General features: G+C 37.2%; 1 protein-coding gene across 1 annotated transcript in view; it reads right to left on the reverse strand.

The window, feature by feature from the left end:
* Nucleotides 1-27,982, reverse strand: part of LOC146456960 (scavenger receptor cysteine-rich domain-containing protein DMBT1-like) — a gene marked incomplete at its 3' end in the record, with an annotated part of 596,400 nt that overhangs the window by 256,824 nt on the left and 311,594 nt on the right. The gene's annotated exons all lie outside the window — the stretch shown is intronic.

Consider the following 27,982-nt stretch of genomic DNA (forward strand, 5'->3'; position numbering starts at 1 on the left):
TTTGTATGGACAATAATTATAAAAGACTATGATTGATGTAACAGAGTTCAACCATGTCAGCAACACATTATCATCTGACCAAATCGATGAATTGAAATCTTGTTACAAAACATATCACAAAAAAATGTGGATTTACAAAAAAGCTTATAAATCCTATAGAAAATGGAAATTAATCGGTAACATCAGTTCTGCAATTATTGCTGCTGGTGGTATATCCAGTAGTATACCCACTTCAGGTATATCTCTTGTTGCGGCTACTGCTGTTTCACTTTTCATTCAAATATATTTGAAGCATAAGAATGTCGATATAAAAACATATCAATGTCACTACGCCTATCAAAGATACGGGCACTTGTTAATATCTATAAAAGAAATCCTTGTATTAGAAGTGGCGAATTTGATGATGATCTCCTGAAAAAACTACAACATGCTGATGATTATATTTTAGACAACACACCGATTGTTGATAAACAAGCAAGGATGTATGATAAGTTATTTCACTGACCTATTTCACCACCAATCAAATCCAATACACTATCCCAATATTGTTTATAACTAGCCAATGTTCGGTCACTCTTAATACAAACAAGCGGACTGTGTTCTAATCCCATGGCGCTTAAAATTTGTTCTAATAAAAATTTTATACTGATAATACGTTTCCTTTTCCCATTAATATGGGGAAGAATTTTATTTATTTCGACGAAAATACGATGTATTTTTGCCCTCTGTTGATAATTAACACATATCACCGATGCTGCCAATAAATCATCAATTATATTTTCAAGATGATATTTTCGATTGTAAACGCTCTTTTTACGAAAGCGATAAAGATTCTCTCGGAAATTAACATATTCGTTTACTACTTTATAGCCAGCAACTTGCCCGCAATTTTCACAAACTGAATAACCTCTATCAAGAATTATATGGGCATTAATACAACATTGTTCGCGTTCGTTCGACTGACGATTTTCAAACTGCTCATAACAGAAAGGACAAGACTCTCCAAAATCCCTGAAACCTTCATGTATTTCTGAATCACAATTCATTCTACTATACAATATATTATTGTACACAATATTGTTTAATACATGTAAGAAAAAAATAAATGAAAAAAGAAGCCTTTGTTATGCAAAATGCAAAACCGTTTAAACATTAAACATTTTCAAACTCAAACTCAAACTCAAGCTCATATTTTCATAAAAAAAATAACCACGATAACATTTTCATGGCTGACATATTTCACAAATTTTTACACAAGCTGTGGAAGTTACACCGAATTTTATACATGATGTGAAAGTTACACAGAATTTTATACAAGCTGTGAAAGTTACACAGAATTTTATACAAGCTGTGGAAAATTTTGTGTAATCATTTCATTCGCTAGAAACTCATAGGACTGTCATATGACCATATAATGGACTAAATTTAGACGTAAGCGGGAAAGTCCCACTGCATTACACCATTTCCGAGAAAGTGAAACAGTGTTTGGATAATGGTGTGAATGCGTTTCTTACGCGTAAGAAAAAAAGGAACGACGAAGTGACAAGCTATCGACAGCAAAGAATAAATTTTCCAAAAAGGCTTAAAGAGATATCACTATATAATATTATAAAGAAATGGAAAATAAATATATCATAAAAATTCCAATTAAAGCTGAAAAACATATCAAAAGTATCGTAAAATATAATTCATACAATATTAAAAAGGAATGTATCAAAATATTAAACCGGTTAACCAAATGTCATAGTTGTAAAAGAAGAGGAACATATCGACAATTTTTTTATAAGGGAATAGTAACTTCTGTTTGTAAAAAATGTTTTTTCAGTCGAGATCCAAAAACTGTAAATCTAATTTTTTCAGGTAGTCCTATTCAACTTATAGAATACAATATTAGTGATACTAGTGTTTTCGTGGAAACAAATTTTTATTTCATTGTTTTCAGGGAAACATATGGAAGTATCAGTATTCAAGTAAAAGGAGGACATATTTCATATGTATGTAATGGAGAAATATTTGATGAACCATATGATGATTTGATGGTTAATTACGCGGAAAATAATAAGCGCAAAATTGTGGCAAAATTATTAACGCAAAAAAATAAAAAATAATTAATTCGCCTGAACCATATGATGATAATTTGATAGAAACGCCTATGATTTGGAAAAAAATCATTGATGCAATTTCTTTAACAAAATTGGTTTGACCTTGGGAAATTATTTGCGCAATTTTTTTGGTGAAATTTTTTAGTGCAATTTCTGGAAAAAGTAAAACAGCCTGGTCATTATTGTAAAGAAAACCTTTTGAAAGTCCAATTTTTTTGGTTCAACCTTGAAAATTACTTTGACAATTGTGCCTCGGTCCATCGTCGCTTCGCTCCTCTTCCCACCTAAACCTCGGCGGAGTTTTTAACGCTTTTCCTCCCCTGCTCGCGCTGCGCTGCCGAAAAGCTAAACTCCCCTTCTTAGCCAAATAATTTAACAGGTTTAAACGAATATTTGAAAAATTATTTGCGCAATTTTTTGGATTTGACCTTGGGAAATTATTTGCGCAATTAAAAGCGGTGGCTCCATCGTCGCTTCGCTCCTCTTCCCACCAACGCCACCGCGGAGTTTTTAACGCTTCTCCATCCCCTGCTCGTGCTTACGCGCTGCGCTGCCGAGAAGCTAAACTCCTGGCTTCGCCTGAGCCATAAAAACCAAATAAAAGACCAAGCGTAGAAATGACTAATGATTTCATATGATGATTATTTTAAACGCACTTTTGTGGATATTTTAATATAGAATTCCAAAAAGTTTTCTTTTGAAAATGCCTTGAGGATATTTCGACTTGGAAAAATAATTGATTCTATTTTTTTAAAAAAATATCAGCGCAAAAAATCAGCGCAAAAAATTAACCATATTTTGGAAAAAGGCGCTGATCCCCTCATGTCCCATACTACTATTATAACTATGTGAAAAATATATTTGAACTGCGGGTGAAAGATTACTGCAACAGAAGAAAGATCTTCGCAGTTTTTCGTTTTAAACCGCTGCGTAGCATTGTTTTTGATAGCTAACACCGCTGTCCCTCTAATGCTGTAGTAAGCTTGTAGGCGTGGTTGTTTCCTGACCTCTCTCGTTGCTGTTTCATGATATGATCTACTGCCCATTTTGATATTTTCCTCTCCAAATACAAAGGTCCTTCCCACTATGTGTCCTTACTAGCTAACTCCTCTACTGATAAGCCTCTTGTTAGACGATCAGCTGAGTTCTCTTCAGTTAAAAATATCTCCACTGTTGAGGACTTGTGTGAGACTGTATTTCTCCAGTTGTGTTTGCAACAAATGGCTTATATGTCCTGCCTCGGAGATGTATCTACCATAACCCTTTCATGATATCCGACCAAAACGTGATTTCGCGAGTTGTTATCTCCAATGCTTTCCATATCGATGCACTTAGTCTTAATCTTAGAATTGCGCCCATCAGCCTCCAACGACGGATACTTGTGGCTGTAAGGGGTGCAGCTCTTGACTTGGAAGCCACTAGATGAACCGAAACAGTTCCATCACTGTGCTGATATCTTAAATACACTACCGCTACATACGCATTTGATGAGGAATCTACGAATGCCTAAAGGCTCGCGGACTTCAAATTCCTGTCCACCGGCTGAAAACATCGCAATCTTAATTTTCACTAAATGTTTTGGTTCATTGTTGAACCACCGCTTAGCCTTCTTTTCCTGTTACAACTGAAGCGACTCCTCACTAGTCGATGCCCGTGGTCCAGATTTCTTGAAACAAAGCCTTTGCTCAAATGGTATATGGCGTCCGAAATCCCAAAAGGTCGAAAAATGTGGTTATTCTTCTCAGGAAACTGCGCTTTATTAGACCTTACATCTGTGCACATCTCGAGGTGGATGTACTCGGAAGATGAACATGTTTTCCCTCTCTAGCCATAGTACTCCGAGCGTCTTAACAGAGGGCAGCTCCCCCATTATCTAGATCTACTTTCCGCTGCTGGTATCTCCCACAACAATTCTTCTGAATTAGACAGCCACTTACGTGCGTGCATACTAGCATTCTTCCACAGCGTCGAAGGTATTTTGTACAAGTCTATGGCTGTCTTATCGTTTGGAACTGAATTCATGCTATCGCCCATATATGTTGAGAGATAGTTAGAGATAATATTGCCAGAGATAGTATTGTCACCGTAACCAGTGGAAAAATTTTATTGATACTTCTTCACATGTGCATGTTCTTGTACGACGAACTGCGGTTGAAACTGCGACGAATGCCATTCATTTAAATTCATATTCATCTGGTACTTTGGTTTGGTCAAGCGTTCTCCATAAAAATGCATTATACTGGCTATCTTCTGGTTTAAGATTTGTGCGGAGATAGATCTCTTCTATGCCACAGATTAACTCTATTGTTTGCCTGGGAACCGTATCAAACGCTGAAAAGCTCTCGCTACAACCTAAGTCCCTGGTGTATGACATCGCTCAAAAAGATCCCCTCGTACTTGGCTGCGGCTGTCAGACACAATGCTTGTTTTCGTCGTTGCTTTGTCCGGCGGTAGGTAACAAGACTCAAAGGGCTTTTTCTCTGTTTTTGGGATCTTCCTTTCGCAACTTTTCTTTTAACCCTTTGAGAATGCGTTTCTCTGTACTTCTCAACCGTCTCAGGGCTGTCTCGTAGTTGTCTGGAAACACTGACTGGACGTCTTTCCAAGGCAATTCGACTTCGTACTGCCTGCTCTCAAATTTGATTGATCGCTTAAGTTTCTCGAGCCCGATATTTCTTATTCGAAGTCTCAATGCTGTGACTAAGCACTTCTATCTCCAAGAACGTTTGGAGTTTGCAATCTAGTTGCTGCTCTTATGGTAAGCACGAATAAAATAAGCGTGAGCGAAACTTGTTCGATAGCCTTCATAATGAGTACTATTTGCATCGCCGATACATGTCCATCGGAGGGTCGTTAACCGTGCAACTGTTTTTACTGGTTTTCCTCCAACATCCCTCTCTGATTGATACTCACGAAAACGTCGATGATTGGGCGTGCTCCAAAGTAAAGTAAGACCTTTAAGATACTCCCACTTTTTCGCGTATTTAGCACAGTTGATTACTCCAATGTTCCCTGAAACGCCTTCTGCAGTGAAAGCTGCTATCTTTACATATATCTTTCCATCTAAGCTTTCAAGATTTAGCTCGAGGAATCTTGTCTTGAAGCTGTCGGTGTGACAATTTAGAACGTGAACGGTTGCTCTACGGTTCTCCCCTTGAAGTTCTAATTCAACTGTTGATTATGTCTTACTACTGGCGTCGTCCAGTAGCGCATTAACGACCACTCGTCTTGCGCCATTCTTGATTACTACTGTTGCTTTCCCCAGTGCGACATATTCACCTCTAGTTTCTTTCATGTGCATTGCTGTTGTGTGTGATCTCTCCGGTAAGACCTGTGTGGACTCCGCCTCCGTGGTATCTCTAACTGGAGCCACTCTAGTCTCATTACGATGGACGTTTTGGGGCTGACGATTGTAGCTGTCATTCCTATTGCCGTTTCTTGCAATATCCGGCCTTTCCATTCTTTTCAATGTAGCACGCCCTGTTGTGCGTCCGTTCAAACCACAAAATCGGATCTGTGGGAATGATATTGCGTGGTGGGTCTCTCCAAGGCATCTATAGCAAAAACATTGTTGCGCTGTTTCCCGCCACCTCTTTTCAACGGCTATACCTTAAAACTCGTCGTACCAAATGGGTTGGTTATTTCTCCAGACTCTGAATGTACGGCGGCTCTTGCTATGCCACCGGTTTGGAGTACCTGCAAGTGATCTGGTCTGGCCAATAAAACGTCTGATTTCTCTTCGGGTACTGGAATTGCTCCATATCCCTCGAAGCGTCTCAGCTGTACTGTCTGGAATTCTGCTTCTTGTATACCCATTCTCGTAATCTTTCTACGCACTGTTGTTCAAAATTCCATCGATAGCACTGTGTTAGCATTGACTCTGTCATCTTCCTCGTTGCTCATCATAGAGTGATCTTAATTTGGGGGCAAATCCTCTTTGACCCTTTCCTGCTCCGCCTCAATTGCTACTTCTTCACTAAAAAAAAACTTAGATTCTAATCTCCCGGCGCGCTTTCGAGGTCTTCGCTGTTCGACCTGTAAGACTCCAAATCTCTGAAAAGCACAATGTACGACACTAGATGATTCGTCTCGTCGACTTTCCTATTATTCCATTTCCACATTGTGAGCTTGGCTGAATTCTTTCTCGATTATTTTCATTTCTTGGTTTAGTTTCTTGACGTTGGTAATGTCGTTTCTTTTTACGTATCTATCCCATAACAAGTCATGTCTGTCATCACGCAGTCTAAACATTCATCTGGTCGCTCACTTGCTTCACGCACTTGTTGACGGCTTGGTAAATCCCATCAAGTAGCTGCAGGAGTATGTGCCTAGCTCGAGTAAATGCTGCTTTGCTTCTCAATTTCGACTGTTTTAGAATCTCTTTGGAATTGTTGCTGTCTCGATTGTTTTCATTTCTTGGGTTAGTTTCTTGACGTTGGTAATGTCGTTTCTTTTTACGTATCTATCCCATAACAAGTCATGTCTGTCATCACGCAGCCTAAACATTCATCTGGTCGCTCACTTGCTTCACGCACTTGTTGACGGCTTGGTAAATCTCATCAAGTAGCTGCAGGAGTGTGTGCCTAGCTCGAGTAAATGCTGCTTTGCTTCTCGATTTCGACTGTTTTAGAATCTCTTTGGAATTGTCCAGTACACAGCTGTCCTTTTCCTTCTCGCCTCCTTTGTCGTTTTGCTTGTTCCTTCTTCTGTGTTTTTTCCCTTCATCATGTTGATTCAGTTCTGTTCTGAATCTTTTCTCAGCTACCAGCTGTTTTCCAGATAACCGTATGATCCTTTTCACTTTTGATGCTTTATTACCACGATCCTTTGATTACAAGGTTTTTTCCAATCCGCTATTAAGCTCTAACTTTTCACTATACTTAAATGACGAAAATAACAGCGAACAATATAACAACAGTAACAACAACAGCAAAAATGTTTCGTTGTCTTTTCTTATAGTGTTCTACAAAGCTATTTTCGAAAAAAATTACGTAATCCTATTACGTTCCGAGTTTTCAGATGACAATAGGTAATTTCAGATCTTAACGTCAACGTCACTCACGGACTTTTCTGAATTTTTTCCACAGGCCCTAAAAACGTTCCTGTATATTCCTGAAGCCCTTTCTAGATTTTCTCAATGTCACTTGTTATTTTATATTAATTTAGCGGCCTTGACATAGTTCTGTTTAATACTTAAAGTCTTCGGAACACAAAGTTTCGCGTAGTTTCCTAATTTACCAGCTCTATTTTTCAATAATCAGTTTGCAAATTTTTTCGAAATTTATTGTTTCATTTTTTGATTGAAGGCCGAAATTTATTCAAAAGTGTTTATTACTTACGCCACCGCCCTATCAGCTAAAAATAGCGACTTTTACGGGTTCTAATGAAAAAAATTTTCCGCGCTTCCGGAAATCAAAATTTTGCGGCCTTCATAATTCTTTACTTATTTTAACTGTATCTACACTAGGGGAGGGTAGGTGTTTAATCTGCCTGCGATGACTTGGAACCTAAATAGCTTTCCGTTTTTTAATATTTGAGCAAACGGCCAGGATATTCAGGACGTTTTCGGAAATTTATCTGGTAACAATTTTGATATCGTCCGTTACTGTTCATTGACTTTCGTTCAATTTCAGCGCTCTCCTGAAGTATTGGGGAAATCCAGAAATCCAATAAGGCGGATCCAATATGGCCTCCATTTGATAATCAGTATGTCATTTCAACGTCATCTCTGCTCGTTAGGGACGTGAAAGGAATCATATTTGGACGTACCATGGCTTCTCAAGTCTCATTGTCACAGCTCTCTAACTTAAAGTATTTTGAGGGAGACGGGAAAAAAGGCCAGTCTAGAGGGGGTTTTGTCTTTGTAAAACTAGATCTACATGATAATTCAATCCACCGATAATAAATCTTGCAAAAAGTTGACTTCACGCTTGGTCAATAACCCTAATATATTTCCTTGTCGTTTTTAGCAAAACAACTACCACACTCGTGCTTGTTGGATTATAAGATTATTGTGGACATCTTATGTCGCATCATAGGAGTGCAATAGAAGCATAACACCAAATTATCTCAGACACAGCAATGTGATCATCCATTTGTCATCGATATAATGTCTTTTCAATAATCATATTACATCCCATCACACTACTTGATATCTTATGACATAAAGTGGTTTGACATTTAAAAGGACTTAGCCAGTCTTTTAATTTGGTTGTTTGGCTTTGTTAAAACAATTAATAAGGGACACACCCCCTTGCGTATTTTTTATCTTGTCAAGTTTCTTCGTTCGCTTATATAGTGTGACAGCGTTGCTCAAAGGTCAGTTGCAGTCTCTCTTTGCTAGCTTTACCCATCCTTCTCTCCCATAGTTTCAATTTTTGTACTATCAGCAGTAGTTCAACAAATCTCCGTATTCTCTGTGTTGACTAATTTACGTACAATAATTTAATGGTAATGCCATGTTTACTCTAATTTTATCCCATGAGAAAAATCGGTTTGGAACTTACCTCCTCTTATCCACAGCAAGGAAACATGTAAAATAAGAGCTTTAAGAAACCATTCGTCCATCTTTGATAAACACTGATGATCACAACATTGGTATTACTTGGCAAAGAATGGAAAACCTGCAAAGAAGAAAAGTTAAATACCCTAAGAAAGGTGCCTACTACTAAATAAGGCTTTTTGTGTGGCTAAGTTCCAACGCTGACTATAAATATTCATAACAATTTTTAATATGCAAAGCAAACACCACCAAACTTTTTGTCTTTTACTAAAATTTATCCCCAAACAATTTCAGTAAAGTGAAAAACGTCTTCTGTCGACTCAAACAGGCGGAAAGTCTGGAATATGATTTACTTGTTCCTAGTAGCTCGTACAGGAATATCCACATGCAGGTATAAAAAAAGTCAATAGTTTTACTGAGAAATAAAGGGTACACCTGCATCTTCCAAGTTTCCCTGTATTTAGTTGAATTGCCTTCTCCCAAAAAATTGGATGACGAATATTTGTTTTCAGAACATTTCAATCCTTTGTATGTATTTTTGTAGTAAGTTTAAATTTTAAAAAATTATTGGCGCCTCTGGTAGTGGTTGCCTTTAAAAAGCGAAACATTTAGCATAATACTGCGCCGTACATGCTTCTTTACCTTCACAGTGAGTAATTTTTGTATCTAATGATTGTTTCTGATGCCTGACTATCTGGCACCCGTGGCGCAACACTTTTAACAGCTAAATGACTTTGGACCGCCAAAGAAGAATGTCAAATGAGCACGGAACACCCTCAGCCGTTTCTCCATCGCATCGTATTTTCTCCTTTGATTTTGCGCAAAAACCCTGTTTTAAAACCAACTTTTTGGTAAAATGGAAAAAGATTTTGTAGCTTTAAACCAGCCAAATTAGAGTGTGTTCTTTTAAATTACAGTTGGCTTATGGTTCGGACACAGTGACAGCCAGGCGTCTTTTACTGACAAATAATAATGGCTACACCTACATCTTGCCACCTGGGGTAGCGCGCTTCTTGAAACTCTTCTCTAACTTCAGACCAAAGTATATGATTTTTCCTAACCTATTCCAGACACGGCCTTCTTGTTCGATTACATACCATCTAAATTCTCCAAATGATCATGTTAACTCGCTACAAACATACAAGAACCTCAATTGGTTCAAAGACCGATACAAATATGTCAAACATGAAAGTAGGACCTCGTTAGACCTTCCAACTCCATTTTACTCGAAAAAACTATAACTAATTCCAGACAAGCCTCACCCTATTCAGCAAAAAGTGGTCAACATTTATGGACTACTTCAAACTAAAAAGGCTGCCGCAGTCAAAAAATCCCTTAAATTTAAACAAAACTTATCCTTGTTAATTAAAAATTTATAGAAGACGTTGTTATTATGTGCGTCATGCATGGAAAGTTTTCTCTTCAATTTATCATGTGGATCGTTTTTCATTACGAACGTTTTACGAATTAGAAATTAATTTTAATATAAAAGCGCTGGTCGGAGATATTAAGCTTAAAGGACGATTCCTAGGAGGCATTTCATGCCATTATGAAATATTTTTTAAAAGCACTATTACGAAGAGAAGAAGCTAGTTTAGCTGGATAAAACTAAACATGTAAGTTATCGGGGGGAGAAGGACTTCAAAATTCGACTCTCCTACATAAGCTGTAGGTGTGTTTTTGCTATAACTGTGTGTCTAGCCAAAGGGTACGTTTTTTTGGTCTAAATGGCCTCAGGCATTGTTGTGTTTTGCACAACATTTAGGTTATTTGAGCCCAATAACTCAGCGCTGTTATATTAATTTTTTATGATTGTTTCTAGTGCCTGAGTATCTAACACCCATGGCGCAACGGTTTTGACAGACAAACGACTTTGGACCGCAAAAGAAGAATATGCGAATTAGCACGAAGCACCCTCAGGCGTTTCTCCATCGTATTTTCTAGTTTCATTTTTCGCTAAATCCCTGTTTCAAAACCAATTTGTCGGTAAAATGGAAAAAGGGTTTTGTAGCTCCAAACCAGCCAAAGTAGAGTATGTTCTTTAGCCGTAAATTACAGTTCGCTTATGGTTAAGATACAGAGACAGTCAGACGTCTTTTACTGACAAATAATAATGGCTACACCTACATCTTCTTACCGGGGCTAGCGCGCTTCTCAAAAACTTTTCCCTAATTTTAGACCAAAATATATGATTTTTTCTAACCTATTTCAGACATGACCTTCTTGTAGATTGTATTGCATCCAAATTTTCCAAATGATCATGTTGACCCGCTTCAAAAATACAAGCAGTTAAATTGGTTCAAAGACCGATAATATGAATATATTAGTCTAATTTGGCCATTGTCCATAGCAGCTTTTTATTTGAAAGTGCCAAGCTTAAGATAATAACTGACAAACGATAAGGAAACAATAAGGAATTCAAAGCTCTACCAAAAATGATGGTTTCCCTTTGAGATTCAGTTCCAAGGTAAATTTGAACCCAAGACCTCATCCCCGAGGGCATGTAGCATAACACTGCGCCACGCGTGCTTCGCTACCTTCACAGTAAATTATTTTTGTATTTAATGATTGTTTCTGGTGCCTGGCTATCTGGCACCCGTGGCGCAACGATTTTAACAGCTAAATGACTTTGGACCGCCAAAGAAGAATACGCAAATGAGCAAGGAACACCCTCAGGCGTTTCTCCATCCTATTTTCTCCTTTCATTCCGCGCGAAATCCCTGTTTCAAAACCAACTTTTAGGTAAAATAGAAAAGCCAGGGTTTTGTAGCTCCAAACCAACCAAAGTAGAGTATGTTCTTTTAAATGACAGTTCGCTTATAGTTAAGACACAGTGACAGTCAGGCACCTTTTACTGACAATTAATAATGGCTACACCTACATCTTGCCACAGGGGGTAGCGCGCTTCTTGAAACTGTTGCCTAATTTCAGACCAAAATATATGATTTTTCCTAACCGATCTCAGACACGACTTTCTTGCCGATTATATACCATCCAAATTCTCCAATTGATCATATTAACCCGCTACAAACATACAAGAACCTTAATTGGTTCAAAGAACATAAATATGTCAAACATGTGAGTAGGACCTCGTTAGACCTCCCAACTCCATTTTACTCTTGAAAACTATAACCAATTCCATACCAGCCTAACCCTATTCAGCAAAAAGTGGTCAACATTTATGGACTACTTCAAACTAAGAAGGCTACCGCAGACAAAAGTTCCCTTAAATTTAAACTAAACTTATCCTTGTTAATCAAAAAGTTGTAGACGACGTTGTTGTTACGTGCATCATGTATGGAAAGTTTTAATATCTTCTTTTCAATTCACCATGAGGGGTCCTTTTTTCATTAAGAACGTATAACGTATTAGGAATTAATTCTAATTTAAAAGCGCTGACTCGGAGATATTAAGCTTAAAGGACGATTCCTGGGAGACGTTTCGTTCCATTATGAAATAATAAAAAAGCACTATTACGAGGGAAAGAAGCTAGTTTAGCTCGATAAAACTAAACATGTAAGTTATCGGGGGAGAAGGACTTCAAAATTCGACTCTCCTGTATAAGGTATAGGTGCGTTTGTGCTATAAGTGTGTGTTTAGCCAAAGGTATGGTTATTTAGCTTTTTTTGGTCTAATTAGCCTCAGGCATTGTCGTATCTTGGACAACATTTCGGTCATTTGAGCTGAATAGCTCAGCTCTTTTATATTAAAATTCTTAATGCATTCGTTATTGAAAAGGACCGCACGTGGAGAATTAGAAAGAAGATATTAACTTTTCATGCATGGTGCAAAGGATAACAATGGCCGCGTTAAATTTGTGATAAAAAATCATGCTCTTATGAAGTTTTATAGTTCCTTTTTCCTGCAGTTGAAGATACTTCCACAAAGGTTTAGCCTCTCGTACAAGTCGTCAAAATAGATTTAACTATTTATTACTCGAGCCGTAAAGCGGCACGAGTTAAGGTTTTGATAGCGTTATCATTTTTTTTTGTTCATTTTTGGGGTCGCGATGGGCCGAGAGATAAGACTACGGTCCACGAGTTATTGTTCTTGGTCTCCTTTTTTGGACTCGGGTGGCACGAGTTAAGTTTTCGGTCGCGTTATCAAATTCTTTAAATTCTCGGTCGTGTTCTTTGTATTCGAGCCGTGAGGCGCCGAGTCTGAAGTTCACCCTATGACGTGTCACATACACGATGGCAGATGCAAGACACAAATGACTAAAAATAAGACTTATTCCTCTAGAATTTTTCAACGTTAACAGAAACGGCATTCGCTTACCTAGAGAGGTATTTTCTATTTCCAAGGCGAAGACTCTTAAACTTTATGCGATGAACAGAAGCGAAGAAACTTAATATGTTAATATGTCTATTTTTATAGTGTCGTTTGTGCATCTTTTAACTTTCCAAGTTTTTCAATCAATCATATTTCATCTTTTCATTACAAGCACTTTAAAAATTCGAAAGGTTTTTATCGTTTTTTTATTTACATTTTTTTTAGTTCCTCAAGGTTAGTTTTGTTTAACCGAAAATTTGGCAACTAAATCAGTCTATGACTCCGCGGGCCAAGATAGATAAAGATGTCTCACGTTTACTATAGAAAAACAATCAATGTAGAAACGGTTTCTGTCTTCAAATGAAAGGTGAATAACAAATGCTTTCCCCTGAATTTCATTTAAAAATATAAACAGCGAAACATTGAAAGACGTACAAGGATAACGTACGCGTTTTGCGTAACGTTACTCTAGATCATACCGGAAATTACGATCCGTCATTGACCCGGCGTCACATACATATCAGGACCGTACAAATGGTTTCTGTCGCTAAACGAAAGGTGAAAACGTGACGATGAAAGCCCCGGGATTATAAAAAGCATTCGTATAACAAATGCCGTTTTTCCCTGTATTTCATTCTGACTGCAAGAAATGTAATTCTATCTGGTGGTTACTTATTGCCTCACTATATCTCTTTATCTATCTATTTGGGGGAATTAGCGATGCTGGAGGTTACCACTGCTAAGAGATTGTAGGCTTACGCACCACGCAGTCAAATATGGCCCGAGTATAAGCTTCTTGTTGATTTAAAATTTGACTTTATCTCACAGCTTTATCAAAGCCGTATTCAAACCGTAAGAATGATTCGCTCTGAAAAGATATAATTAGCATCGTCCCAAATTTGCCACAAAATGTCCAACAATATTCCCTATATATCAACGAGCAGATGCTAGACAAATTATATTCTCCCTCAAACTTGTTTTCTTTTTATAGTAATATCATTTTTTACCATTAAAAACTCTACACCATAAATGAGACGAGAATCTTAAACGAAATAAGTGTTGCTCTTTGGTAAAGAAAATGAATATCAGTTTCCAATTTGGATACAAAATGTCAGTTAATATTTCCAATATGCTAATGATCAGCAGAAAGCCAAATTATTTACCCTGAACCTTGCTTTTGTTTTGTACCGAAGGTTATACAAGTGAACTACAATTACAAGGGACTGTCCTTTCTGCGATAAAAACATTGCATTATTAATGAAACGGAAATTTTAAACGAAGTCGTGTTTATTGGCAAAGAAAACATTTTTCTCCCTTTTAAATATCAGTTTCTAATTTGAATACGAAATGTCTATCATAATATTCCCAATATGTCAGTGGTTTTAAGACCGTGGGACTTCTTCCAAATACTAACATTTCTCAATTATGCAAATTAGGAGCCTAAACCTTTGCCTGAACCTCACAAGGAAGTATGACTTGAAAAACGCTCTCCAAGATAAAGAAAAACACTGACATAGTTTCACAATACAGTACACTGCAGTTATATGTTGGTACTCACGTAAACAGCTTTATGAATCCTCTCTAAGACTGTGAGGAATATTAGATTAGATGGACTCTGATTGCCACAAGCCAAGCTTGTTTACTTGATTGCTACAAAAAAGCCTTAGAAGCTAAATACAAACTCGCTTCGCTTTGAGAAAATAAAAAATTTGGCCTTTGTTCATGGCTGCGTTTTATTCGAAAGTACAAAACTTAAGATAATAACTGACAAACGATGAGGGACCAATAAGGAATTCAAAGCTCCTCCAAAGATGATGGCTTCCATTTAAGATGAAAAAGTATATTTTTTTTATTCAGTTCCAAGGTGATTTGAGCCCGTGCGCTCTTCCCCGGAGGGCATGAAGAATAACACTGCGCCACACATGCTTCTCTACCTTCACAGTGAGTATTTGCTGTATTTAATAATTGTTTCTGGTGCCTGACTATCTGGTACCCGTGGCGCAACTATTTTTATTTTTATGAAAGAAATGTGATGGTATATTTCCAGCCTGGTGAATGAGTGAGAATGATGATTATTCAAGAAAGTGACGCAGGCATACTCGGAAAAAAGAAATCCGAGTGCTCCTATCAGGAGTCGAACCTACTGATAGGAGCACTCGGATTTCTTTTTTCCGAGTATGCCTGCGTCACTTTCTTGAATAATCATCATTCTCATTCATTCACCAGGCTGGAAATATACCATCACATTTCTTTCATCATATATTTTGGTCTGAAATTAGGGTAGAGTTTCAATAAGAGCTCTAACCCCGGTGGCAAGATGCAGGTGTATCCATTGTTATTTGTCATTAAAAGACGCGTAACTGTCTCTTTATCTTAACCATACGCGAACTATAATTTACGGTTAAAGAACATACTCTATTTTGGCTGGTTTGAAGCTACAAAACCCTTTTCCATTTTATCGAAAAATTGCTTTTGTAACAGAGACTTCGCGCGAAATGAAAGGAGAAAATAAGATGGAGAAACGCCTGAGGGTGTTCCATGCTAATTCGCGTATACTTCTTTGGCGGCCCAAAGTTAACTTCAAACATTTAACTTTAAGTGGGTGGCTTCCAATGATCCTCATTACGCAAATTGTTCACAAAATAGGTTTGCTTCAAATATAGCATGTGAATTACACTTTATCTGGTTACTTTAAAAAATAAAATTTTCGTTTAAGCCTTAAACGCTTTATTCCTCTGTTCCTTTGCTCTGTTCCTCCCTTTCTAGTTAAAAATTAAATTTTTGTTATGAAAAAAAATGCAAAATTGAATATGAAAAATATGAAAACACAAAGACTTCTCACCATAAAATAAAATCGTGCGGCCAGATGGTTTCAAGACTCTGGCGCTGCTTCCAAATACTAGCATTTCTCAATTATGCAAAATAGGAGCAAGGAAGTATAAGTTAAAAAACGCTCTTCAAGATAAAGAAAAACACTGACATAGTTTCACAATACAGCACACTGCAATTTTATGTTGGTACTTATGTAAATAGCCTTATGACTTCTCTCTGAGACTTTAAGGAATATTAGATTAGATGGAATCTGATTGCCACAAGCCAAGCTTGTTTACTTGAACGCTTCAAAAAACCTTGGAAGCAAAATACAAACTCGCTTCGCTTTGAGATAAAAAAATTTGGCCATTGTTCATGGCCGCTTTTTATTACTTTTTATTAAACGTTAGATAACAACTGACAAATGATGAGAAAACCATGAAGAATTCAAAGCTCTACCAAAGATGATGGCTTCGCTTTGAGATGAAAAATTAATTTTTTATTCGGTTCCAAGATAGATTTGAACCCAAGCCATCTTCCCCTGAGGGCATGTAGCATAATATTGCGCCACACATGCTTCTCTACCTTCACAGTGAGTATTTTTTGTAGTTAATGATTGTTTCTGGTGCCTGACTTTTTGGTACCCGTAGCGCAACGATTTAACAGCTAATTACTTTGGGCCCAAAAACAAGAATACGCAAATGAGCACGGATCATCCTTAGCCGTTTCTCCATCGTATTTTCCTGTTTTATTTTTCGCGAAATCCCTATTTCAAAACCAAATTTTCGGTAAAATGGAAAAGGGTTTTGTAGGTTTAAACCAGCCAAAGTAGAGTATGTTCTTTAGCCGTAAATGACAGTTCGGTTATGGTTAAGACAAAGGGACAGTCAGACATCTTTTACTGACAAATAATAATGGCTACACCTACATCTTCCCACCGGGGCTAGGCGCGCTTCTTAAAACTGTTCCCTAATTTTAGACCAAAACGTATGATTTTTTTTTCTAACCTATTTTAGACACGACCTTCTTGTCGATTGCATACTATCCAAATTTTCCAAATGATCATGTTAACCCGCTTCAAAAATACAAGCAGTTAAATTGGTTGAAAGACCGATATGAATATATTAGTCAAATTTGGCCATTGTTCATAGCCGCTTTTCATTTGAAGGGGCCAAACTTAAGATAATAACTGACAAACGATGAGGAAACAATAAGGAATTCAAAGCTCTACCAAAAATGATGGTTTCCCTTTGAGATTCAGTTCCAAGGTAAATTTGAACCCAAGACCTCATCCCCGAGGGCATGTAGCATAACACTGCGCCACGCGTGCTTCTCTACCTTCACAGTGAGTAGTTTTTGTAGTTGCCTGACTATCTGGCACCCGTGGCGCAACGATTTTAACAACTAAGTGACTTTGGACGGCCAAAGAAGAATACGCAAATGAGCAAGGAACACCCTCAGGCGTTTCTCCATCCTATTTTCTCCTTTCATTCCGCGCGAAATCCCTGTTTCAAAACCAACTTTTAGGTAAAATAGAAAAGCCAGGGTTTTGTAGCTCCAAACCAACCAAAGTAGAGTATGTTCTTTTAAATGTCAGTTCGCTTATGGTTAAGACACAGTGACAGTCAGGCGTCTTTTACTGACAATTAATAATGGCTACACCTACATCTTGCCAAAGGGGGTAGCGCGCTTCTTGAAACTGTTGCCTAATTTCAGACCAAAATATATGATTTTTCCTAACCTATCTCAGACACGACCTTCTTGCCGATTGTATACCATCCAAACTCTCCAAAATTTCATGTTAACCCGCTACAAACATACACGAAGTTTAATTGGTTCAAAGGACAATATGAATATGTCAAACATGTGAGTAGGACCTCCTTAGACCTTCCAACTCCAAAATTTACTCTTGAAAACTATAACCAATTCCAGAACAGCCTAGCCCTATTAGGCAAAAAATTGTCAACATTTATGGACTACATCAAACAAAAGTCTGCCGCGGTCATAAGTTTCCTTAAATTTAAACAAACTTATCTTTGTTAATCACAAATTTGTAGACGACGTTGTTATTATGTGCATCATGCACGGGAAGTTTTAATATCTTCTTTTCAATTCACCATGAGGGGTCGTTTTTCATAAAGAACTTATAACGTATTAGGAATTAATTTTAAAAAAAGCGCTGACTCGGAGATATTAAGCTTAAAGGACGATTCCTGGAAGACCTTTCTTGCCATTATGAAATATTAAGAAAAAAGCGCTATTACGAAGGAAAGAAGCTAGTTTAGCTGGATAAAACTAAACATGTAAGTTATACGGGGGGGGGGGGGGGGAAGGGGGAGAGCGACTTCAAAATTCGACTCTCCTGTATAAGGTATAGGTGTGTTTTGCCTATAGGTGTGTTTGTGCTATAAGTGTGTGTAGCCAAAGGGAATGGTTATTTAGCTTTTTTGGTCTAAATGGCCTCATGTTTTCTGTCATGTTTTGGACAACATTTCGGTCATTTGAGCCCAATATCTCAGCTCTTTTATATTAAAATTCTTAATGCTTTCGTAATTAAAAAGGACCGCACGTTGTAAATTAGAAAGAAGATATTAAAACTTTCCATGCGTGGTGCAAAGGATAACGATGGCCGCGTTAAATTGGTGATAAAAAATAATACTCTTTTTTTTCCTGCTGTTGAAGATACTTCCACTAAGGTTTAGCTCTTTGTTCAAGTCGTCAAAATAGTTTTAACTATTTATTAATTTAAAAATTGACCTTATCCCACAGTTTTATCAAAGGTGTATTCAAACCGTAAGCATGATTCTTTCTGAAAAGAAATAATTAGCATTGTTTCTAATTTAGCACAAAATGTCCAACAATATTCCTTGTAATTTATGTCATCGAGCAGATGCTACGCAAATTATATTCTCCCTCAAACTTGTTTTCCTTTTATAGTGATATCTTTTTCCATTAAAAACTCTACACCATTAACGATACGAGAATCTTAAACGAAATAAGTGTTGCTCTTTGGTAAACAAAAGAGTTTTTCCCTGTTCTGAATGGTAGTTTCAAATTTGGATACAAAATGTCAGTTAATATTCCCAATATGCCAATGATCAGCAGCAAGCCAAATTATTCACCCTGAACCTTGCTTTTCTTTTGTAACGAAGGCTACAATTACAAGGGGCTGTCTTTTCTGTGATAAAGATAGTGTGTCATTAATGAGACGGAAATTTTTAACGAAACTGTGCTTTTTTGGCAAAGAAAACATTTTCTTCTTTTTTTATATCATAGTTTTTTTTTTTTTTTTAACTTGAATACGAAATGTCTTTTATGATATTACCAAAACGTCAATATTTTTAAGACCCTGGTGCTGCTTCCAAATACTAACATTTCTCAATTGTGCAAATTAGGAGCCTAAACGTTTGCATAAACCTCACAAGGAAGTATGACTTGAAAAACGCTCTCCAAGATAAAGAAAAACACTGACATAGTTTCACAATACAGTACACTGTAATTTTATGTTGGTTTTCACGTAAACAGCTTTATGACTCCTCTCTGAGACAGTGAGGAATATTAGATCAGATGGAATCTGATTGGCAAAAGCCAAAGTTGTTTACTTGATCGCTTCATTAAAACCTTAGAAGCAGAATACAAACTCGCTTCGTTTTGAGAAGAACAAAATTTGGCCATTGTTTATGGCTGCTTTTTATTAAAAAAGTGCAAAACTTGAGATAATAACTGAAAAACGATGAAGGAACAATAAGGAATTCAAAGTTCTACTAGGCTTCCCTTTGAGATGAAAAAATATTTTTTTTATTCGATTCCAAGGTGATTTGAACTCGAGCCCGCTACGCCGGAGGGTATGTAGCATAATACTGCGCCACACATGCTTCTCTCCTTCACAGTAAATTATTTTTGTATCTAATGATTGTTTCTGGTGCCTGACTATCTGGTACCCGTGGCGCAACGATTTTTACAGCTAATTAAATGTTAACTTAAAGACGACGTTTCCATGCAGGGCGAAATCTCGCAAAGTATATTCAGATAAGGTCTTCACTAGAAGACATGTTTTAAAGTGTTTAACAAAACTTTTAGGCTTAATAGCTCCAAGTCAGCGCTTTTATCTTAAAATCAATTCCCAATGCGTAATACGACCATAATGAAAAACGACCCCTCATGTTAAATTAAAAAGAAGGTATTAAAACTTTCCATGTATGACGCACATAACAACAACGTCTTCTATAAATTTGTGATTAACAAGTGTAAGTCTTTTTTAAATTTAACTGCGCTTTTGACCGCGGCGGCCTTTTTAGTTTGAAGTAGTGCATAGATTCTTACCACCTTTTTTCTGAATAGGGTGAGGCTCGTCTAGAATTTGTTTTCACGAGTAAAATGGAGTTCGAAGGCCTAACGAAGTCCTACTCACATGTTTGACATATTCATATCGGTCTTTGAACCAATTTAGCGTCTTGTATGTTTGTAGCGAGTTAACATGATCATTTGGAGAATTTGGATGGTATGTAATCGACAACATGGTTGCGTTTGAAATAGGTTGGAAAAAATCATATATTTTGGTCTGAAATAAGGAAAGAGTTCAAAGAACACCTCTAACCCCGGTGGCAAGATGCAGGTGTATCCATTATTATTTGTCAGTAAAAGACGAGTTACTGTCCACGTATCTTAACCATAAGCAAACTGTAATTAACGGTTAAAGAACATACTCTGTTTGGCTGGTTTGGAGCTACAAAAACCTTTTCCATATTACCGAAAATTAATTTTGAAACAGGGATTTCGCGCGAAATGAAAGGAGAAAATACGTTGGAGAAACGCCTGAGGGTTTTCCATGCAAATTCGCGTATACTTCTTTGGCGGCCCGAAGTTAATTTCAATCATTAAGTTTAAGTGGGTGGCTCCCTATGATCCTCACAACCCAAATTGTTCACAAAATAGGTTTGGTTCAAATATTGAATGTAAATTACACTTTGTCCAGTTACTTAAAAAAAAAAAAACAATTTTCGTTTGAGCCTTAAACGCTTTCTTTCTCTGTTCTTTTGCTCTGTTCCTCCCTTCCTAGGCAAAAATTAAATTTTTTGTAGTGAAAAAAAAAATCAAAATTTAACAATTTAGATAACTTCTCACAACACTAAAAAAATTGCTGCAAGGCCAAATACTACGATTCGTGTATAATTATATAAGCACAAGTCTTCCTTATATTAAAATATTTTTAATATTTTCACATAATTCTTTCAAGTTGTTAAAACAGCAACATTTTTCCAACCAACCTTCACAGCTTGTAAAAAAAAAGAAGAAATGAGTGCACAAAAATACATGTAAACCATTAGTGAGACATTTTACAGCAATGCCTCTCTGGTTATAAAAACACAAAGACTTCTTATCATAAAATAAAATTGTGCGACCAGATGGTTTCAAGACCGTGGCGCTGCTTCCAACTACTAGCATTTCTCAATTATGCAAAATAGGAGCTTCAACCTTTGCCTGAACCTCGCAAGGAAGTATGACTTGAAAAACGTTCTTCAAGATAAAGAACATAGTTTCACAATACAGTACACTGTAATTTTATGTTGGTATTCACCTAAATGGCTTTATGACTCCTCTCTGAGACTGTGAGGAACATTAGATTAGATAGAATGTGATTGCCACAAGCCAACTTTGTTTACTTGAACGCTTCAAAAAACCTTGGAAGCAAAATACAAACTCACTTCACTTTGAGATGAAAAATTTGGCCATTGTTCATGGCCGCTTTTTATTTAAAGGTACAAAACTTAAGATAATAGCTGACAAATGATGGGAAAACAATAAGGAATTCAAAGCTCTACCAAAGATGACGGCTTCGCTTTGAGAGGAAAAAATAATTTTCTATTCAGTTCCAATGTAGCTTTGAACCCAAGCCCTCTTCGCCGGAGGGCATGTAGCATAATACTGTGCCGCACATGCTTGTCTACCTTCACAGTGAGTAGTTTTTGAATTTAATGATTGTTTCTGATGCCTGACTATCTGGCACCCGTGGCGCAACGATTTTAACAGCTAATTGCTTTGGGCTGCCAAACAAAAATACGCGAATGAGCACAGAACACCCTCAGGCGTTTCTCCATCGCATTTTCTCTTTTTAAATTTCGCGAAATCCCTGTTTCAAAACCAATTTTTCGGTAAGATGGATAAGGGTTTTGTAGCTCCAAACCAGCCAAAGTAGCGTATTTCTTTAACCGTAAATTACAGTTCGCTTATGGTTAAGACACAGAGACAGTCAGACGTCTTTTACTGACAAATAATAATGGCTACACCTGCATCTTGCCGCCGGGGGAAGCGCGTTTCTTGAAACTTTTTCCTAATTTCAGACCAAAATATATGACTTTTTTCTAACTTATTTCAGACACGACCTTCTTGTCGATTGCATGCATACCATCTAAATTCTTCAATTGATCATGTTAACCCGCTACAAACATACAAGAAGCTAAATTGGTTTAAAGACCGATAGGAATCGATATGAATATGTCAAACATGTGACTAGGACTTCGTTATGCCTACCAACTCCATTTTACTCGTCAAAACTGTAACCAATTCCAGACCAGCCTTACTCTATTCAGCAAAAATTTGGTCAAATTCAATGCACTACTTTAACTGATTTCAAAACGTACCTTGTGTAGCTTCAAACCATCCAGAAGACAGTGTGTGTTTAACCTGTAGCTAACAGCTCACTTATAGTTAAGACACCGGAACAGTAATGCTTCCTTTACTGGCAAATTAAAGCTTCACCTGCCTTTCACGTCATTCCTTTTATTTACTCCAATTGGCTTCTTCATTAACTCGCTCTAAATGCTTTCAGATAGCACCTTACAAATAAAATTTTCAAAGCGGCAAATTTTGTTTTCAATCATCTCTTCTATTGAACACCTTACCTGATAATATACATCGAGAAATTTCGCTCCGCATGCAAACGTCGTCTTTAAGACAACATTTAATTTTAATAATTTAAGTTTAAGATAGTGGCTTCCTAAGTTTCTCATATCGCAAATTATTCAAAAAATAGGTTTACTTCAAATCTTGCATGTGATTTACACTTTGCCCACTTACTTTAAGAAATACAACTGTCGTTTGAGCCTTGAACGCCTTCTTCCTATGTTTAAAGCGGGGTCCCTTCTTTGGCAAAAATTAATTTTTTTGTAGTGTCAAATAAAGCAAAATTTTAACAATTGTGATATTTTCTCACAAAACTAAAAAAAATGCTGCAAGGCCAAATACTACGATTCGTGTATAATTATATAAGCACAGGTCTTCCTTATATTAAAATATTATTGATACTTTCCCATAATTGTTTCAAGTACAGTGGAACCTCTCCTTACGGACACCTCTTTAATACGGACACCTCTCTAATACGGACAGTTCACTTGGTCCCTGAGAGACCGAAAACGGACACCTCTATAATGCGGACACTTATCCCTGTCCCCTTGGTGTCCGTAATAAAGAGGTTCGACTGTAGTAAAAACAGCAACTTTTTTTTAAACAAAAAAAAAAAAGGAAAAACGGGTGCACAAAAATGCATGTAAACCAACAGTGAGACATCCTACAGCAATGCCCTTGTGGCTATGAAAAGACAAAGACTTCTTATCATAAAATTAAAAGTAACGTGCAGGCACATGGTTTAAAGACCGTGGCGTTTCTTCCAAATACTAGCATTTCTCAATTATGCAGATTAGGAGACTCGACCTTTGCATGAACCTCACAAGAAAGTGTGACTTAAAAAACGCTCTCCAAGACAAAGAAAAACACTGACATAGTTTCACAATACAGTACACTGCAGTTTTATGTTGGTACTCACGTAAACTATAGGCCTTGTATAGAAAAAATTATCTAGGATTAAACCTTTTTCACAAAAAAACACACACACACCATTTGCGAGATGGGTGTCCCATCTCGCAAATAGGGACTTTAAGAGGCAGCAAGGCAGAGGTCGTGAAACAGGACCGGAAGTAAAATGAGACCTCAGAACTTCACTGCGCATGAACTAAGCTAGGTGTGCCGCGTTCTTGCTGGCGACGAACCTGATTTGAACGCTTTTCGCGTTGCCGATTAAACATAAGTAATTTAGTGGTATTTATGGTTTCTACAGACCTTTGAATAAGCATTGCTTGTGTTATTTTAGACGTTTAAGAATCTTCTTTGTTTTTTTGTAGATTTAAAATGTCGACTTGGTTGCTAAGTCTTCAGATAAACATCAGTGTTGACATATCAACGCCGTAGGGTAAATAACCTAAAATTAATCAAATCTCGTCGATACACCGCGTATTCGCGTAGTGGCAAAAAATAACACTAGCAATGTTTAAAAAGAACTTTATTCCGTGGATTACTCATACAGCAATTGATTTCAATTTCAGTTCCTGATCTCTATATAAACTTTTGCATTACGCTTGGGTCTGGCTGGAATGGCTTCGAAGCCCAAGTATATTTATACAATGAAAAAGGCGAGCCCGAGAATAGGAATCATCGCAGAACTAAGTTTTGGTTTATGCAAGATTTAATGAAGAAGATACAATATTTCATCTCTTTTCCAGAGTCATAATCGTGTCCTTGTTTATTAAAAAAATGTCGGATGGATCTAAATTTATATTTGTTGCATATGTATTTCAAGCGTCCCCAAATAATTCTCTTCCTGCATCTATTTGCTTTCATCTTATAAAACCTAGTTTTTGAAAAGCATTTAGAGCTTCACTAAGTTTCAGAAATAGCCGAAAGCCTAAAATTAAAATGTTCTTTATAACCTTACTGGAAGTAGTCCAAGAGGAAACCTTGAAAACAAGTTATTGAAAGAGATGTTAGAGTGTTATTCCTGACCTAAAAGAAAGGTTACAACTCAGCAAATATTGACATATCTTAAAAAAGCAGTTTATATAATACATTTATCAATAGCAGAAGACATGAAGGGGCAAGATCACAGTCTTCTGTAATTTTCTGCTGTGTTTAAAGAAGTTCTACTGTGGCTGTATTTTTCTGTTCAATCACTATTCAATATTTGCATTAACTGTTTATTGTGTCTACTGTCTATCTAATTACTTCAGTGAGCTTTCGAGCTGGATGGCACTTAATACGCCAATTCGAAGAAAGGCGAAAAATTCAACGACACACATTGCACACATAAGTAAAGTCTGATAACGTGATGCTGAAATTGTAACTGCAGCTAATTTCCTGTATCCCTTTGGAATCTGCACGAATAGAGGCGAATCCTTAATTAAGATCAGCTTGTTCGGCGGGTTTATGGACATGTGTTATTAACCAAGCGTAAGGTCATGATAGCTGGATATTGGCCAAGTTGTTTTGCGCATTTTTAGTCGAGCTTTATAAAAACGCAGCATAAAAAAGGAAGAATGAAGCCAATATCCAGCCACCTTGACCGAACAAGCTTGGTCAATAAAGGATTCATCATACCATTTTACTTTGAACTTAAAACTACAGAAAAACGTCAATGCGGGAACATTTTAATGGAATCCGGCGAACTCGCCAGTCTACAGGTGATCGCGCGGTGGCAAAAATAATAAACATTTTTACGAAGTGTTCGGCCTGCAATCAATAAATCTTTAATAAAGAAATACTTTTTGAAAATACTGATATGCAACATTAGCCGAAAACTAGACCACGCTACTTTGAAAACTGGGCGAAACTTTAAAAACATTTTGTTGTTCACTACAAGCAAAGCACGGTTAAATTGAAAACGTGAGATTCTTCGTCGAGCTTGAGAAAAACAAATGAACAGATACCAGGTTAACTCGATCTAGACCGGGGTATGGGCGATTGTGCTCACGGTTCGCGACTTTGAACCTTAGTAACTTTTCTTAATATTTGAGAAAAGGCCCTGAAACCTTGGGACTTTTTCAGAAATATATCTGGGAAACAATAGAGCGGTCGGTTAGTGTTGATTGACCTTTTGACAAGCAGAAGATAGAAAATGACTTTTGTAAAATAAAGGAAAAGTCACTTTTCTTCTGTAACGTTTCTGTTTTAGTTCAAGGTCTGGGGGTGGGTAACCGTCAAAACAAAGACAAAGAAAAAAGAAAAGATGAACAAATGGTATTACTAGAAGCGGCGTGTCACACAAGTGACAAATTGGCAAGTTTACCCCAAGGGGACAATTACTTCAAACTCAAAAACAATTCTTGTGGAAATAATAATCGCACCCGAAAACTTATTCTGTCTCTTGAGAAATGGGCCCAACCTGGTGGTTTGCAAGTTAATTCTCGACAACTCAACCCCCCCCCCCCCCCCCACAAGTTTTCCCTTCTCCATCCAGTTGTATAATTGTGAAGCAGCGAGCCGACAGCGAACCTGAAAAGATGTCGTAGTTAGGTTAAGGCCTTATCCTATTCAGCATGGGCTTTTGTTGCGTTCATTATGATCAGCCCTTAAAACTTAAAGCATATTAACGATATGGCAATAAAACCTAAACGGTGAAAACAGTTTCCTTCCGCAAAATGGTATGATGACGTCAAATGACGTGGTCATTGCGTCATTGACCGCCATCTTGACTTCCATTTCCTGAAGTTTTGAAGAAATCCAAAAATCCAAGATAGCGAATTCAAGATGGCCGCCTTTTGGCAATCACGATGACATTACAACGTTATATGTTGTCATCACTTCTCATCGTGGACGTCTAAGGAGACATTTTTGGACGTACTATCTCTCCTCCTAATCTCAATGGCATAGCGCTTGAATTCTCGCAAAGTTATGAAAAGGGGGGAACCCCCCCCTACGCCCCCCCCCCCCACCCCCCTACAGCCCCAGAAGGCAGAAAAAAACCCCGGTCTAGATAAAGTTCAAGGGAAATTTAACGGTAAAATCGAACGACGTTTCGAAGTCGTCATAACACCGTTTTCCAATTTCAACATGATTAAAAATAAACTGTCAGAAATAGTTGAAAATTCATTTTTAGAATAAGGGATCAAACTTCGGCATGATTTGGGTGTTGCGTGTTAGCGGAACGTCGAAGTAAACAAAACACGCAGCACTGGAACACCATAATCATCTGTAAGGCATTATTCGTTGAAGACGAGGGGAAGAGTGAGGATGTAAGACAAATACTCACCCTCGTTGTCAGACACTGAGGTAAAAAACTGTTTTAGTATTTACCAAGCAAGTGGATAACAAGATGCCGTGCCATTAGTCACTTTATTTCTAAGAGATACTGGCAAAAACAAAAACTTACGAAAACCAGGCCCCAGTTGTTCAAAGAACGGATACTTTTTTCCACTGGATAAGTCGCTATCCAGCGGAGCAAATGTAATCCAACCAATGCTTTTGGCAAGTTTTCCACACAATCTCATTATTAAATTTGACACATGCCTCTACTCGATCCTCACATTTTATCTTCAGGATAGCGAGCTAGCAATAAATACTTGCAACTGCAATAGTAATAATACTAACTAGAGTTTAAGTAGTCAGTAACTATCCACAGGTCTTCCTGTATTTTCAGGTCATTGTATATCGACTACTGATTCAGAGAACCACTAAAAATTTTACAGTGATCATCTTCCATGTTTCTCACAATTATTGGAGTTTTTTATACATCTTTTGTTTAACGTACTTCTTCGCAGGATGTGAGAGAACTAGAAGTATAACCATATTTTGACTTATTATTTTCTTAACCACGCTGACCACTCTGCGAAAAGAACTCCGTCTATTCCTTAAGAAGAGTTCAAAAACTCGTTAACAATTCATAAGCCCATTGACCTATCAAATGGTCGATAAAACATCACGTGCAGTGGTTTTAAAACCCGATAAATTTCCTCCTTATTAGTATGCGGTTTTTAATGTTTTTCTCGTATGCTTATTTCCAACGTTCACAAAAGCATCATTGTTATGAACTCTCTCGCTTCTCCAGGAATGTTTTTGAAGCCGTTCAAAAAACTCGCAGCACGTGTTTTATCGGGTCTTAAACCATTCCGCTGCACCTCTTGGTTTTAAATCCCGATAAAACACTGATGCTCGTGTTTTAAACATTACTTTAAACACTGCTGTTCGTGTTTTACATATTACATAAAACGAAAAGGTGTGAGTGTGTGTAGATGGCAGGTAAGCAAACAAAAAGTCGGAAATCTTCACCAAAGTGACGGCAATATTCTGACGAAACATACTTTTTTTAAAATTTGATAACTTGTGATTTCAGACTATGACTTTAGATGTAATAACAATAAAAGACCTTACGTCAGTGCCAATAATGAAAAAGCGGCTGGCACTATTGTGTTGACACAGAAAATAAAAATTCAATTTCGGACATGTATGAATTTTAATCCTAATTGGATGT

This window comes from Pavona decussata, unplaced genomic scaffold (genome assembly GCF_977016875.1).
Source record: "Pavona decussata unplaced genomic scaffold, jaPavDecu1.1 SCAFFOLD_252, whole genome shotgun sequence".
NCBI classification, from domain to species: Eukaryota; Metazoa; Cnidaria; class Anthozoa; order Scleractinia; family Agariciidae; genus Pavona; species Pavona decussata.